This window comes from Sus scrofa, chromosome 6, assembly GCF_000003025.6.
Source record: "Sus scrofa isolate TJ Tabasco breed Duroc chromosome 6, Sscrofa11.1, whole genome shotgun sequence".
Lineage (NCBI taxonomy): Eukaryota > Metazoa > Chordata > Mammalia > Artiodactyla > Suidae > Sus > Sus scrofa.
The window spans coordinates 88562238-88577887 of NC_010448.4; the positions used below are offsets into that span (position 1 = coordinate 88562238).

The following is a 15650-nucleotide window of genomic DNA, read 5'->3' on the forward strand; positions in this document are numbered from 1 at the left end:
CCATCATGACTCATCAGGTTATGAACCAGACTGGTACCCATGAGAACATGTGTTCATTCCCTGGCCTCATTCAGTGGGTTAAGGATCCGGCATTGCTGTGAGCTCTGGTGTAGGTTGCAGACGTGGCTTGGATCCTGTGTGGCTGTGGCCAGCAGCTGCAGCTCCAGTTCGACTCCTAGCCTGGGAACTTCCATATGCTGCAGGTGCAGCCCTAAAAAGCAAAACAAACCAAAGCAAAACAAAACAAAAATTCATGGAACATAAAATTTATCATTTCAGTCATTGTAAAGTGATTATGAAAATAATTCACAATGCTATGTGGCCATTATTGCTGTTTAATTCCAGAAAAACTCCGTTACCTCCAAAGAAACTTGTATATGTTAGTAGCCACTCTCAATTCCCCTCTTTCCCACCAATCAGCTTTCTGTTTCTATGGATTTTCCCTGTTCTGGACGTTTCATATAAACGGAACCATATCATATGTACCTTTTGTGATTGGCTTCTTTGACTTTGCAGAATGCTTTCAAGGTTCATACATGTTATAGTATATATCAGTACTTCCTACTAATAATTTGAATGTATTACTTAGAAAAGCAGCCCATTTCATTTAAGACAGCTCCATGTATTAGAAGTTTCCTTTCATTTTGAATGAGTCACTCTACTAACTTATACTGATTCTACTTTGGACCTCTGAAAGACTATCCTTTCAAGTATTTGAAGATCATTTAAATTCATTTTTCTTTCCCAGCTCAAAAAGTTACTTGTTAGGAGTTCCCATCCTGGCTCAGTGGAAACGAATCCGATTAGGAACCATGAGATTGAGGGTTCAATCCCTGGCCTCGCTCAGTGGGTTAAGGATCCAGCATTGCCATGAGCTGTGCTGTAGGTTGCAGACGTGTTTTGGGTCTGGCATTGCTATGGCTGTGGTGTAGGCCAGCAGCTGTAGCTCCAATTAGACCCCTAGCCTGGGAACCTTCATAAGCCATGGGTGCAGCCCTAAAAAGCAGAAAATAAAAAATAAATAAAAGTTACTTGTTAGACTTACTAGATCTGATTTTCAATAAAACTAGGAATTTGGATTTTATATACCCCAATTTAATGTTTGCTCAGATTTGTGTCAGTCCCTGTAAAACATCTGCTACAAGCCAAATGCTGCCCTTAGGCTGCCAGTTTGCAGCTTCTGGTTAGCTTCTACTAATACAAATTAAAAACATTAGAATTATTGGAGTTCCTGTTATGGCACAGCGGAAACAAATCCAACTAGGAACCATGAGGTTGCAGATTCAATCCCTGGCCTTGCTCAGGGGGTTAAGAATCTGGCGTTGCCGTGAGCTGTGGTGTAGATCAGACAAGGCTCAGATCTGGTGTTGCTCTGGCTGTGGCGTAGGCCGGCAGCTATAGCTCCAATTCCACCCCTAGCCTGGGAACCTCCATATGCCAGGATGCCCCTAAAAAGCCAAAAAAAATAACCTTAGAATTATTGAGATATAATTCATATGCTGTACTCTTTAACCATTTGAAGTGTACAGTTCTGTGGTTTTCCATCTATGGAGTTGTACAATCATCACAATCAACTTCAGAATGTGTTTATCACCCCAAAAAGAAATTCCTTGCACATTAACCTGTCTACCCACAATCTGCTTACCCTTTCTAGCTCTAAGCAGCCATTAGTCTCCTTTCTGTCTCCATCAACTTGCCTATTCTGGACATTTCATAAAATGAAATTACATAATATGTGATCTTTTATGACTGCCTCCTTTCACTTAGCATAATGTTTTCAAGCCTCATCTGTTTTGTAGCATGTTGTCAGTATGTCCTTCTGTCAGATACTATTTCATTGTATGCACATACCACAATTTTATTTATCATTTACCCGTTGACATTTGAGTTGTTTTTGCTTTTTTGGCTAGTATGAATAATACTTCTGTGAACATTCATGTACACATTTTTGTGTGGATATATGTTTTTTATTTCTTGGACATATATACCAAGGAGAGGAATTGCCAGGTCACGTGGCAACTCCATTTAACTTTCTGAGAAACTGCCAAACTGTTTACACAGAGGTTGCACCATTCCCACTGGCAATGTGTGAAGTTTCTAATTTTTTTATATCTTCACCAGCACTTGTTATTTTCTTTTTGTTTATTATAGCCATACTGCTAGGTGTGAATTGGTATTTAATTTTGATTTTGATTTGCATTTCCCTAATGACTTATGTTGAGCATGTTTTCATGTGCTTATCCACCATTTATATATCGTCTTTGGAGAAATGTTTACTTAAATCTTTTGTTACTTTTTAAATTGAACTGTCTGTCGTTTTGTTTGTTTGTTTTGTCTTTTTAGGGCCAAACCTGTGACCGGTGGAGGTTCCCAGGCTAGGGGTCGAATAGGATCTGTAGCCACCAGCCTGTGCCACAGCAACTCCAGATCCGAGCTGCATCTTCAACCTACACCACAGCTCATGGCAACGCCAGATCCTTAACCCACTCTGCAAGGCAAAGGATCAAACCTGAATCCTCATGGATGCTAGTCAGATTCATTTCCACTGAGCCAGGACAGGAACTCCCGGTTTATTATTGAATTGTAAATTCTTTAAATATTTTTATGCTAGACCCTAATTAGACATGGTTTGCAAGTATTTTCTCCCATTCTGTAAGTTTTTTAATTTTCTTTGAAACACATCAGTGTTAAATTTTGATAAAGTCCAGTTTATCTTTTTTTTCTTTGCCTGCTTGTGCTTTTGTTATCATAGGTAAGAAGCCATTGTCCCATTCAAGGTCCTGAAGTTTTATACCCATTTCTGTCCAAGAGTTTTATAGTTTTAATTCTTTTATTTAAGTCTGTGGTCCATTTTTTATTAACTTTTGGTATGGTATGAGGTGGACATTTCATAATCATTCTTTTGCATGTGAATATCCAGTTGTCTCAGCACCAGTTATTGAAAAGACTGTTCTTTCTCCATTGAATGACCTTGGCACCCAGCTCAAAAATCAGTTAATCATAGAGAGTTCCCTGGTGGCCTAGCAGTTAAGGATCCAGCTTTGTCACTACTGTGGCATGAGTTTGATCCCTGGCCCAGGAATTTTTGTATGATGTAGGCGCAGCCAAAAAAAAAAAAAAGGTACAATTTGAGTTCCCACTGTAGCTCAGTGGGTTAAGGATCCAGTGTTGTCTCTGTTGCTGTACAGGTTCAATCCCCGGCCTAGGAACTCCATATGCCATGGGTGTGGCCAAAAGAAAAAAAAAATTCATCATAGATGTGTAGCTCTATGAAGTATTACTTAAAGTGATTAATGTGATTTTTGGCATATAGTAGCTACTCAATAATAAATAATAGCTGATTGGATTATTTGGGCATCACTAAGAGCTAAGAAGTGATGGATTTGATCCCAGGTATGGATGACTCCAAATCATGTCTGTACCCTGTGTATTATACTGCAGGCTGCTGAAGTGGGGATGAAGCTGTTCTAGCTGCCATGCCTGGCCGTATGTAATTCTCCAAAGGCTGAGCCCCCTCAGAAAGTGTCCTTCTCCTACCATCAGCCTCCTTTGCTCCTCCTCTCCCTCCAGGGTTTCCAGGGTGTTCTTGTCAATGACACTTGGCTGCTAAGGGAACTCTCACCCTTCCTTAGCTGGGGATATAACAGTTATTCAAACAGCCTTAGGGTTTGTCCACTCTTGCTTTCTCACCCACCACTTCCCATTCCTTGCCCCAGGCTAAGAATATATAGGTAAAGATGCATCAGCTGCTAGGGCTTTCTGAACACCAAGGATGAAAGAGACTGTGTTTTTTTTTCTTTTTTCTTTCTTTCCTTTTTTTTTTTTTTTTTTTTTTTTTTTTTTTTTTTTTTTTTTTTTGGTCTTTTAGGGCCACACCTGTGGCATTTGGAAGTTCCCAGGCCAGGGGTTGAATCAGAGCTGTAGCCACTGGCCTACACCACAGGCCACAGCAACACCAGATCCAAGCTGAGTCTGCGACCTACACCACAGCTCATGGCAACGCCAGATCCTTAACCCACTGAGCGAGTTCAGGGATCACACCAGCATCTTCATGGATATTAGTTTCGTTAACCACTGAGCCATAACGGGAAGTCCTTGACCCTGCTTTTTTAAAAGAAGACACAGAGAAAATAGCTTTGCTTGACTAAGGAAGAAGATAACTTAATTTGAATGCCTATTCTGTGTCTCTGTTTTTATAAATGAGGCAGCTGATCCCAGGAGAGGTGCAGTAATTTCCTACAGTTGCATATAGCAAGTTGTGGAGGAGGTGCACATCAGCATTTTTTACACCACAGTCCATTCTCTTTGTTCAGAGCATGTTGCCTCTGTAAGATAAACATCGAATTTCATTGACATTCAGGCCATTTATTCTAAGATACATCACTAAATACTGCAGAGAAAGAAAAAATACGGCCAATTAAACTGACACAGTGTTCTGTTTTCATATCAATGTAAGATGCATCCTGATTCCAGAAATATTAAAATCTGAAGAAAAAAAGCTCACTTAGCTGCTATTGCATTTTCATCAATTCTAACATTTATTTACTATGTGTGATGCACTATCCATTTGTGACATAGCTATTATTGCCCAATTTTTACAATTTAACAACACATATTACATAATGTAAATAGCTTTGGGACCGTAGATGAGTTATCCTCTCCAAGTCTCAGTTTCATCATCTGTTAAATGCAAGGATAATATCATTTATTTTACAACATCATTTTGAAGATCGGGTGAATTAATGCATGTAAAACATTCAACATGACATGTATTAAGTGCACAGGACACGTTAGCTATAAACAGGGACAAGAAAAGTAGCTTAGTGCCAATTTTGAAAAGCTACAATTGAAGAAATTTGGACCTTATTCTAAAGTTTGGGGAGCTATTTTAAGGCCTTATAAGTAGGGGAACAACTTGAAAACACTTTTTCTTGCCCTTGTGCTGGCAACCTAGGCAAGAAAGGGAAGAAGAAGAAAACCACTTTCCTGAAAGTAGCACCATTCTCCTCCCCATGCCTGACCTCTCTTCCCTGAAAGCTTTTTGGTTCTTAACTTTTTCAGAAAGATTAGCCATCTCTTTTCTCAGATATTTGGGCTCTTCACCATTTGTTGAGGGAGGAGCCTTTCCAAATCCTATTTCTTTCACACACACACACCCCCCGTGTGAGTCTCCACTGATGATGCTCTTAGGGATATTAAGCAAGGCTTTGTGTCACCACTCTAAGCCCTGAATGAATGAAATCATTACCTCCATTTTAAGCTCTTAAGTCTGTGCTCCCTCTGGGGAGTATCATTGCAGCATTCCATGTCATTCTCACAAACAACCTGTGAATTGGGATTCTCCTAGGAAACTGACATGCACAGATTAGGATGGCCACAGGGTCCAAAAGTTTGGACCCACGTCTTTCTGCTCCCACTTAACTGCCTCCTGGTCTTTCCTCTACCTACAGTGGCCACCAGAAGATCAGCTTACATTGAAAGTAGTTCTTGGCTTTGATGCATAGGATGGGTGACCCTAGCCTGGTTTACAGATTCCTGAAGTTTAACAGAATTTGATCCTTCTGAGCCCTCCCTTGCTCTCTCTCTGGACCCTCATGTACCTCTTGCTCTGGATTAATTTTCATTGCATGTTAAAAGCTATCAAGCATCTGATGAATATTGAATAGCTTTGAACAGACAGACTGCATACAGCTGTCTGAGACAGCAGCTATTGGGGGTGGGGGAGTACGGTATATTGCCACCTAGTTCTTTACATCCCTGGCCTAGCCCCTGTAGGCCTCTTAGGAGCAAAGATCTATGGTGGGCACTGCACCCTATTCTCTTGTGACCTGGTACCTGCCCTTGGCTCCCAGGGAGGCTGCGTTCAAGCAATAGACCAAACCCTTTTGTTTAGGGTAATGAGGAGCAGATATATTCACTGATCTTTAAAATCAATTTTCTAACCCCTGGGCTAGAGGTCTTCTACTTGATAGCCTTTTCTGGCTCTGGGACTAAGGATATATTCTCATCCAGTATTCTGCCAACTGTAGCTCTCTGTTCTAAAACGAGGGAGCCTTTATCTGGAAGGGGTTTGAATCTCATAATCATGCTACTGGAGGTGAGCTTCTTGACATTCCTTGAGTACAAATCCAGCAACTTCTCAGCAGTAGGTGTACTTCTCATTCTGGCTTAAGCTGTGCTGATTGTCTTTGGCTGCATCTCAGGCAGGAATGGGCAGGTAAGAGTTCTTAGCTATCACAGTGCTTCCCCCACCTAGACCTGGGGAGCTTTTTGTTATCATTTCCAAGTCAAGTTGGGGGAGGTGGGGGGGACTCCTGAGGAAAGACAGCCTATTTGAGATATTTCCAGGCAGAGTGTGAGGTACAGCTAGGCTATCAGGCCATATTAATCACCAAAGTGGAATGCATTGCTTGGGAACTTTGGGTACTGTTTCTGTTTTTTTCATTTTTGGGGGTTTTTTGTCTGTTTTTGTTTTTTGTCTTTTTGCCTTTTCTAGGGCCGCTCCTGTGGCATATGGAGGTTCCCAGGCTAGGTGTTGAATTGGAACTGTATCTGCCGGCCTTCGCTACAGCCACAGCAATGCGGGGTCCCAGCCACGTCTATGACCTACACCACAGCTTAGGGCAAAGCCGGATCCTTAACCCGCTGAGCGAGGCCAGGGATCGAACCCACAACCTCATGGTTCCTAGTTGGATTCGTTAACCACTAGCCATGACGGTTAACTCCCTATTTGTGTTCTTAATACTGCATTGAGATGCCCGAATTAGCTGTTCCCTTGTCAACCTCAAGAGCCCATCTCTGGCCAGTCTTTTCACCAGGGCATATAAAGAATTTGAGATAAAAGAGTTTGCATTCAAATACAGAACTAATTCTTCTCTGCAGTCTACTGGCCCCAGCAGCCTTCATGCTTCCCACTTATGGCCCAGCTTTAGGTATAAGAGGTGCTCCCATCTCAGGCTCTCTGAGGTTGGATTGTAGGAAATAAACTGCATCTGCCTTTGAGAAAGAGAAATACCTTGTGCTCTGATAGGACTCTTCATAAGCTTCTCTCGAGAGAGCAGTACAAATGCCCCCTCCCAACTTTTTAAAAATACATTCACTGTTACAAATTGGAGCACCTACTAGGTGCTAGACACTGGGGAGTCGGTGGCAAGTGAACAAGATAAAATTGGTCGCTGACCTCGTGGAGCTTATAGTATATTTGGGGAAAGAGACACTAAACATATTAATCTCATAAATAACGTAAGTCATCTCAGTTGTGATAAGTGCCATGGAAGAAAAGAACGGTGCTGTGAGGGCATACGACTGGAGCTGACCGAGCTCAAGGGGTGTTCCTTGAGGAAATGATGTTCCAGCCGACATCTAAAGGAAGAGTTAACTAGGTAGGGGGTTGGAGAGATGGTTTGGGGAAAGGACATGAAGCACATTCCAGGTAGAGGGTAGGACTGTTCAAGGTGGGGTAGGAATCTGAACCTTAAACTGTGGTCATCACAGAAGACCACTGAATCCAGTAGTGAGGGGGTGAGGAATGACGTGATTACATTTCTGCTTTTTAAACTTCCTTGCTCCTAAGTGATAATGGGTTATGGGGACCTAATGGAAGCTTTGCAACCTTAGTCGAGGCAGGAAATGAGAAGGATGTACAGTAGGTGGTATCAGTGAAAGTGTAGAGAAAGGGATGGATTAAAGAACCTTTAGGAGATAGAATGAGCATCATCTGGTGATGGAACAGAAGTGGGAGAAGAGGAATGTACTAAGGAGGACCCCATGTTACAGGTTTGAACAGCTAGGGGAATGGTAGTGCCATTATTTTTTAAAAGATGAGGCACTCAGAATGGCCATCATCAAACAGTCTACAAACAGTAAGTGCTGGAGAGGGTGTGGAGAAAAAGGAACCCTATTACACGGTTGGTAGGAATGTAAATTGGTGCAACCACTCTGGAAGACAGTATGGAGATTCCTCAAAAAACTAAAAATGGAATTAACCATTTGATCTGGCAATCCCATTCCTGGGCATCTATCCAGAGAAAACCATGACTCAAAAAAATACATGTACTCCAGTGTTCATTGCAGCCTATATACATTAAGACATAGAAGCAACCTAAATGTCCATCATCAGAGGAGTAGATAAAGATGTGGTACATTTGTGCGATGGAGTATTACTCAGCCATTAAGAGGAAAGGAATAGCAGTGTTTGCAGCAACATGAGTGGACCTAGAAATTATCATACTAAGGGAAGTTCATCAGACACACCAGTGTCATAGGCTATCATTTATATGTGGAATCTGAAAAAAGGACACACTGAACTTCTTTGCATAACAGGTGCTGACTCATAGACTTTTATGGTTTCCAAAGGAGACAGGTTAGGGGGGGTGGCTGGGGGTTTGGGGTGGAAATGCTATAAAATTGGGTTGTGATGATCGAATTGTGCAACTATAAATGTATTAAAATTCATTGAGTTAGAAGTTCCCATCATTGCACAGCAGAAGGGAATCCAACTAGGAACCATGAGGTTGCAGGTTCAATCCGTGGCCTCCCTCAGTGGGTTAAGGATCTGGTGTTGCCATGAGCTGTGGTGTAGGTCGCAGATGCGGCTCGAATCTGGTGTCACTATGGCATAGGCCAGCAGCTGTAGCTCCGACTAGACCCATAGCCTGGGAACCTCCATATGCCACAAGTGCAGTCCTAAAAAGCAAAAAAGTAAAAATAAAATTCATTGAGTTAAAAAAATTTTTAAAGTTTGGAGTTCCGTCGTGGCGCGCAGTGGTTAACGAATCCGACTAGGAACCATGAGGTTGCGGGTTCGATCCCTGCCCTTGCTCAGTGGGTTAACGATCCGGCGTTGCCGTGAGCTGTGGTGTAGGTTGCAGACGTGGCTCGGATCCCGCGTTGCTGTGGCTCTGGTGTAGGCCAGTGGCTACAGCTCCGATTCGACCCCTAGCCTGGGAACCTCCATATGCCGCGGGAGCGGCCCAAGAAATAGCAAAAAAAAAAAAAAAATTAAAAGTTAGAAGATGTACTCAGCTAGGCTTTGGCATGAGATTGGGGCCCTGCGATGAACCCCGTCATAAGGCCAGAAGAGAAGGACCCTTGAGTCTAGGACTGATACCAAGAGCTATGAGAAGATGCCTGTTCCCCCATTCCCTTTCTTCCAAAGGCTTTAAAGCTCTTCGTTAATCTCTCCTTCATATCTCTAAGAGAGAAGAAATCATTTTTCCCTTTATGTAGCTGGAGACCCCAAAGCTTGTATAAAGACCCCAAAAGATCTAGTTGACTCTGCCCTGGATCACTCGGCTCAAACATGACCGAGCACGAGGTATAGGCTCTATTTTCATTGCCTGACTGAGAGCAAAAAGGGATCTCAGAGACTGTGGACTTCTTTCTGTTTTCTACCCATCTATGTACCTAGAAACCTTGTCCTGAATGCAGCCACTGGAGTTGTCTGTCGGGTGGGAGATTGTAAGAGAGGCAGCCTGGCCAATGGGAGGCTGGGACCCTCGGATATGGCAACTTCATGCGTCTTAATTTTCTGCCTATGTCTTTGCAGCAATCAGAGGACCCCGGAAACCAGGAGAGCTGCCTGCTGTGTCAAGGCTGGCCTGAGGGCATTTGCTGAGCACAGAGAAACCTGGGAGAGGAGATCAACAGCCTTTTCCCACCCCCACCTCTTGATCTGTCCGATTTACCCAAAGAAAGCCAGCCAGGATCCCCTAAGAGAGTCTTTAGGCCCAGAATGGAGTCCTTAGGGCTGCAGGGGACTATGATGCTAACAGTAAATCTGCTCAAGACTTTAAAGCATTTGAAGGGAACTAACAGAATCCTCAGCATGGCCTCCTGGATGTGAATAAAATGGCAACTCTTACTGTGTCACTCCCAGTTTGCCTGCTTCCCCTTAGGCTCCAGCAGAACTGGCTGGAACATCCTACTACCACCTCCTGTTTCCCACCCTGTCACACATGTGCTATTGGCACCAGCCTTTGACACTCCAGAGGGCTCCCAGAGACAGGCTGGTCACCACCTCTGTAACAGACTGAGGAGAGCCAAATGAGAAGGTTCCTGTACTTTAGGAAAGTTGCTTAACCTTGGGGCCTGACTGTTGATTACTAACCTTATCCAAAAAGCTCTTGGAGGGTAGGGTAGGGCTTTTCCCACTTCACCTCTGAACTATATCCCTTCCCCAACAAACATTTGGCACTGAGATACTCAATAAAGTTTCAGTTAAGTGGTGAATAGTCCCACTCTGGTAGCTTCTGTCAGCTTTGAGAGAGAGCCAAAGCCTAGCTGCCACTCTCCTTCTAGCTATATTGGGCTAGCTGTTTATCCTAAGCTTTTCTCTTTAAAGTACTGGAAAGTCAGCCTTCGTCTAGACTTCTGGTTTCCCATGGCCTATGCTATAGGCTGTTTTTACACTGAGCACTCTAAGGGGTTAGGGACCTCTCTAATACTGCACTTCCTTCAGTGTCTTCGGGTTATTTATCCTAACAAGGAAACCAGGGGAAGGGCTGAGTTTGAAGAGTATCCACACATGCCTGAAGCATTCTAATGAGCTTTGGATTCATTCTTAGCAAGAAAGGGACCTTGAAAACAGTGTATTTACTTTGGGCAAGTTGTTTAACCTCTAAGCCCCTTTTTTGTTTTTTTCAGGGGTTTTGGTTTTTGGTTTTTGTCATTTTAGGGCTATACCCATGACATATAGAGGTTCCTAGCCTAGGGGTCGAATTGGAGCTGCAGCTGCTGGCCTATACCAGAGCCATGGCAACAGGATCTGAGCCACATTTGTGAGCTATGCCACAGCTCATGGCAACGCCGGATCTTTAACCCACTGGGCAAGGCCAGGGATCAAACCTGCATCCTCATGCATACTAGTCAACTTTGTTACCGCTGAGCCACAACAGGAACGCCTCAAAGCCCATTTTTATCTTCATTACTGTTTAAGTAATAGCTAATAATTTATTGAATACTTAATTGTAGCAGGCATTATGTCAAACATTTATATGTGTTAATTCATTTACTTTTCCAATCCATTATACTCATTTTACAAATGAGGAAACTGAGGCTCGAGGAGGTTAAATAACTTGCCTAAGGTTAAAAAAAGGTGCCGTCAGACTTCATAGAGGATTCTCTTGTGGTGCAGTAGGTTAAGGATTTGGCATTGTCACTGCAGCGGCTTGGGTTGCTGTTGTGTCACAGGTTCAATCCCTGGCTCAGGAACTTCTACATGCCACAGTGCAACGCCTCCCCCCCCCCCCCCGCAAAAAAAGATTTCATAGTCCCTGTTTTTAACCTGTTTTTACCTCTTAGAGCCACAAGTACTTTGAAACAGTAAAGCATTGGGTTTGCTTGAGAGATTTATTCAAAGTGACAAAAGCACCCAGGTTTACCCAAGATGGAGAAGGTTGCTGGGATGTTGGATTTTTAGTCCTAAAACCAGGAGAATCCCAGGCAAAACTGAGCTGATTTTGTCAGTCTGTATTTGCATGGTGACTCTCAGTCCAAGGTTGGCCATTGAGGCTTCATTTTCCTTGACTTCTTGGTCTCCTAGGCTGTATACCTTGTGGCCAATTTCTTTATGGGGCATCAAAGACCTGCTTCAGTCCAGCAAGCAGGGGAGAAAGGACTTTGGAGTGGGGGGGTTAGGGAATCAGAGGGCCTCTTGGTCATGGAAAAATGGAGAGGCAAAGCCTGGGTCACTACTTAAGAAACCAGCGCTAATTTCCAGGCAGCCTTATCCTCAGCCCCCAGATGCAGGGTATCTCTTGGCCACAGGATTACAGAAAAGACCACAGGGCCAAAGCCAAACAGATCTGGATTCAAATCCTAGCACCACACTTTGCTGTGTATTTTTCTGGGCCTGTTGACTCTGCAAAAGGATTAATAACCCCAGTCCACTGAATGGGACCTGAGAAGCAACTGAAATGTGTATGAAATACCTAGCAAAATACTGCTCAACACTTTAGTTTCCTTCCTCCTCCTTTCTGGCTTCTGTTTCTTACCCAGCCCTGTCACCTGTCACGTCCATCACACATTGCCTCCTCCTATTACTGCTTGTAGCCCTAGGGATTTTCTTTTGAGAGCCCTGACCTAGTGGGCTTGGCCCACCCAACCAGTTGCCCTGCATGTCAGTCACCTGTCCTGCAGCGGAGAAGAGATGATGTCAACTCCCCACCCCCACCCCCAGAAGCCTCTGGACTGTTTTGAGCCATAAATATTTTAGCTGGGCTTTTCTCCAGCTGTTGCCAGGGTGACAGGACTCTCAGGGGACTAGGGTGGGAGTGTGGAGGCGGGGCTCAGGCAGCCTGGGGCCTAGCAGCAGAGCTGGTCCTGGAGGGGCGGGTATGAAGCCTGGCCAAGAGCCAGTGCTTGCTGCAGCAGTTCTGAAGGCTGTGGCTCTCTGCCTGCCTTTCCTTTCCTGGGCTCCTCAGAGCTGCTCCTACCGCTTCCAGGCCCTTGTACTTGATCTCGGGTAGATTGCGAAATATCTCTGGGCCTTCACGTTAACATCTGTGATGGGGAAGATATGGTAAAGGAGGTTTTCTAAAAATCCTATGCAACACTAGGTTGGTTGGTTAGTCATGATTGGAGAAGCTAGGCCCCAGAGCCCTTTCTGACCAACAGGCTGGGACCCCAGCGTGATATGGATGTCGCTCTAAGGGCAGATTGTCAGATTTGGCGCTGCCTCCCATTCTTCCCCATTCCTCATACTATATGGCTCCAGCCCCTTGTCTGAGGTCCCCAGGCCTAGCTAGATGACCTGGCCTGGCTTGGGGTATTCTAAAGAGTTTGGCTCTTAATGAGCAGAGTTGATGAAAGCCATTTTGCTTGAGATAAAGAAACTCAGCACACACACACACACCTGGTGTGTACACATGCACACACACATACACACACAGGGGAGATCTGACCCTCATTCTTCGACCTCCTTCCTAGAGATCTTAAACATGAATAGTTGCTAAGTTCTAGCTTGTGGCATGCTTACCACTTACCTTGAGATGGATCTAAGAAACAAAATAGGGCCAGAGAGGGGCGCCTGGATCCATTCCCCTCCCCGACCATAGAGAAGCTCTGGATTGGGTCCAGGATTCCACATCCCTTGCACAGCCCTGCCCACCCGTTTTCCTGTGGAGCTGGGAGCACTGATTCCTTTGTATTGTGCTCCCTCTGGTGGTTGAGATGTGCATTGCATGAAAAGACCTCAAAAGAGGCTACATTTCAGTCCACCCTGAAATGGGGGGTGGTTTGTTCTATAGCAAGAAGAAGCCTTGACCCCGGCTCCAAATGATAGTTATCCCATTTCCTATATAGGATAACTCTCCAGTATGTTTGCTTCTCTCTGTCATTAATCCTTACAACAATTCAATGACATGTAAATTACCCTAATTTTACAGATGAAGTAGACTTAAATGAAACCAAATCCAAACTCTTCACTGTAGGTAGCATGTAGCATTCAGGATCCTTAAGTGATATGAACTTAACCTAGTTTTTCAGCCTCGTATTCAGTTACTCTCAAGCTCTTTTGGAACATAGCTTGCCTCTGGACCTTTGCTCATGCTGTTTTCTCTATCTTCATGCATGACCTCCCAAAATCCTACACATTTTTGAAAAACTAAAATACAGCATTTTTGAATTCCCTCATGGCTCAGCAGGTCAAGGATCTGGCTTTGTGACTGCTGTGACTCTGATTACAGTTAATTCCCTGGTTGGGGATCTTCCACATGCCGTGGGTACAACCAAAAACAAAAAAAACCCAGCATTTTCTCAAACTTGTATATATTATCTTTGTAATAATCAAATATTATTAAGACATGGAAAGGTTTGGATGAGAACAGGCAGCTGGGTTTCCCTAAGATGTGGGAGTTTGGATAGGGAGATTAACATATATATGGAAGTGAGAATAGCCCAGAAAATTAAAAGAAAATGAAGACATCTAGATTCTCTTGTACGTTCTTGTAGTAAAAATTAGCTATAAGTATTCTTGCTGGCAAAATAAAGAGCAGAAGCTCCCATTGTGGCTAGTATCCATGAGGATGCAGGTTGGATCCCTGGCCTCACTCAGTGGGTTAAGGATCTGGCATTGCCACGAGCTATGGTGTAAGTCGCAGACGCGGCTTGGATCCTGTGTGGCTGTGGCTGTTGACCCGTAGCCTGGAACTTCCATATGCCATGGGTGCTGCCCTAAAAAAAAAAAAAGAAAGAAAGAAAGAACAAATCTCTGGGAAGCAAAGAGAGCTTCAAGTGGCATTTCTTCAAAGTTGTCAATCTTAAATTCATACTACTTTTTTTTTTTTTTTTTGGTCTTTTTTTTGCTATTTCTTCGGCCGCTCCTGCGGCATATGGAGGTTCCCAGGCTAGGGGTCTAATCAGAGCTGTAGCCGCCGGCCTACACCAGAGCCACAGCAATTCGGGATCCAAGCCGCGTCTGCAACCTACACCACAGCTCACGGCAACGCCGGATCATTAACCCACTGAGCAAGGGCAGGGACCGAACCCGCAACCTCATGGTTCCTAGTCGGATTCGTTAACCACTGAGCCACGACGGGAACTCCCTCATACTACTTTTCTTTGTACTTCATAATATTTTTATGTTTTAATAATGATAGGTAATACTTAAATAGCACTACCACCATGTATGTTCTAAGTACTTTACACAGACTAACTCAATCTTCACCATAATCTTATAAAATAGGTGCTAATACTAGCCTCACTATTTTTTTTTTAGGGCCACACCCATGACATATGGAAGTTCCCAGGCTAGGGGTTGAATTGGAGCTGCAGCTGCCAGCCTATGCCACAGCCACAGCAATGCCAGATCCAAGCTATCTGCAACCTACACCACAGGTCATGCCAATGCCAGATCTTTAACCCATCGAGCAAGGCCAGGGATGGAACCTGCATCCTCATGGATCCTAGTTGGGTTCTTTACCAATGAGCCACAATGGAAACTCCACTATATTTTTTTTTTCAATTGAGGTATAGTCGGTTTACAATATTAGTTGCAAGTGTATAGCACAGTGGCTCAAAATTTTTATAGATTAGGAGTTCCCGCTCTGGCACAGTGGGTTAAGGATCCAGCAGTTTCAGCTCAGATTCGATTCCTGGCCTGGGAACTTACATATGCCATGGGTATTAAAACATAAAGGGGGAGTCCCCTTCGTAGCTTAGCAGTTAACAAACCTGACTAGGAGCCATGAGGATACGGGTTCAATCCCTGGTCTCACTCGATGGGTTAAGGATCTGGCATTGTCACTGCTGTGGTTCAGGTCACTGATGTGGCATGGGTTCTATCCTGGCTCAAAAACTTCCACATGCCATGGGTTTGGTCAAAAAAATTTTTTTTAATTAAAAATAAAGTTATGAGGAATTCCCATCTTGGTTCCCAACTAGGAACCATGAGGTTTCGGGTTCGATCCCTGGCCTTGCTCAGTGGATTAAGGATCCACATTGCCATGAGCTGCAGTGTAGGTCGCAGACATGGCTCAGATCTGGCTTTGTTGTGGCTGTGGCGTAAGCCAGCAGGTGTAGCTCCAATTCGACCCCTAGCCTGGGAACCTCCATATGCCGTGGTGCAGCCCTAAAAAGACAAAAGACAAAAAAAAAAAAAAAAATGAAGTTATGACAGTAGTTCCTATTTTGGCTCAGCAGTAAAGAACCCA

At 43.9% G+C, this 15650-nt stretch overlaps 1 protein-coding gene across 1 annotated transcript in view; it reads left to right on the plus strand.

The window, feature by feature from the left end:
• The window catches only part of KHDRBS1 (KH domain containing, RNA binding, signal transduction associated 1), a 42104-nt gene extending 31874 nt beyond the window's left edge, over nucleotides 1–10230 (plus strand). The window contains exon 11 of the transcript XR_303997.2: nucleotides 9548–10230. The gene's annotated coding sequence lies outside the window, so the exon portion shown is untranslated. The remainder of the gene's footprint in view (nucleotides 1–9547) is intronic.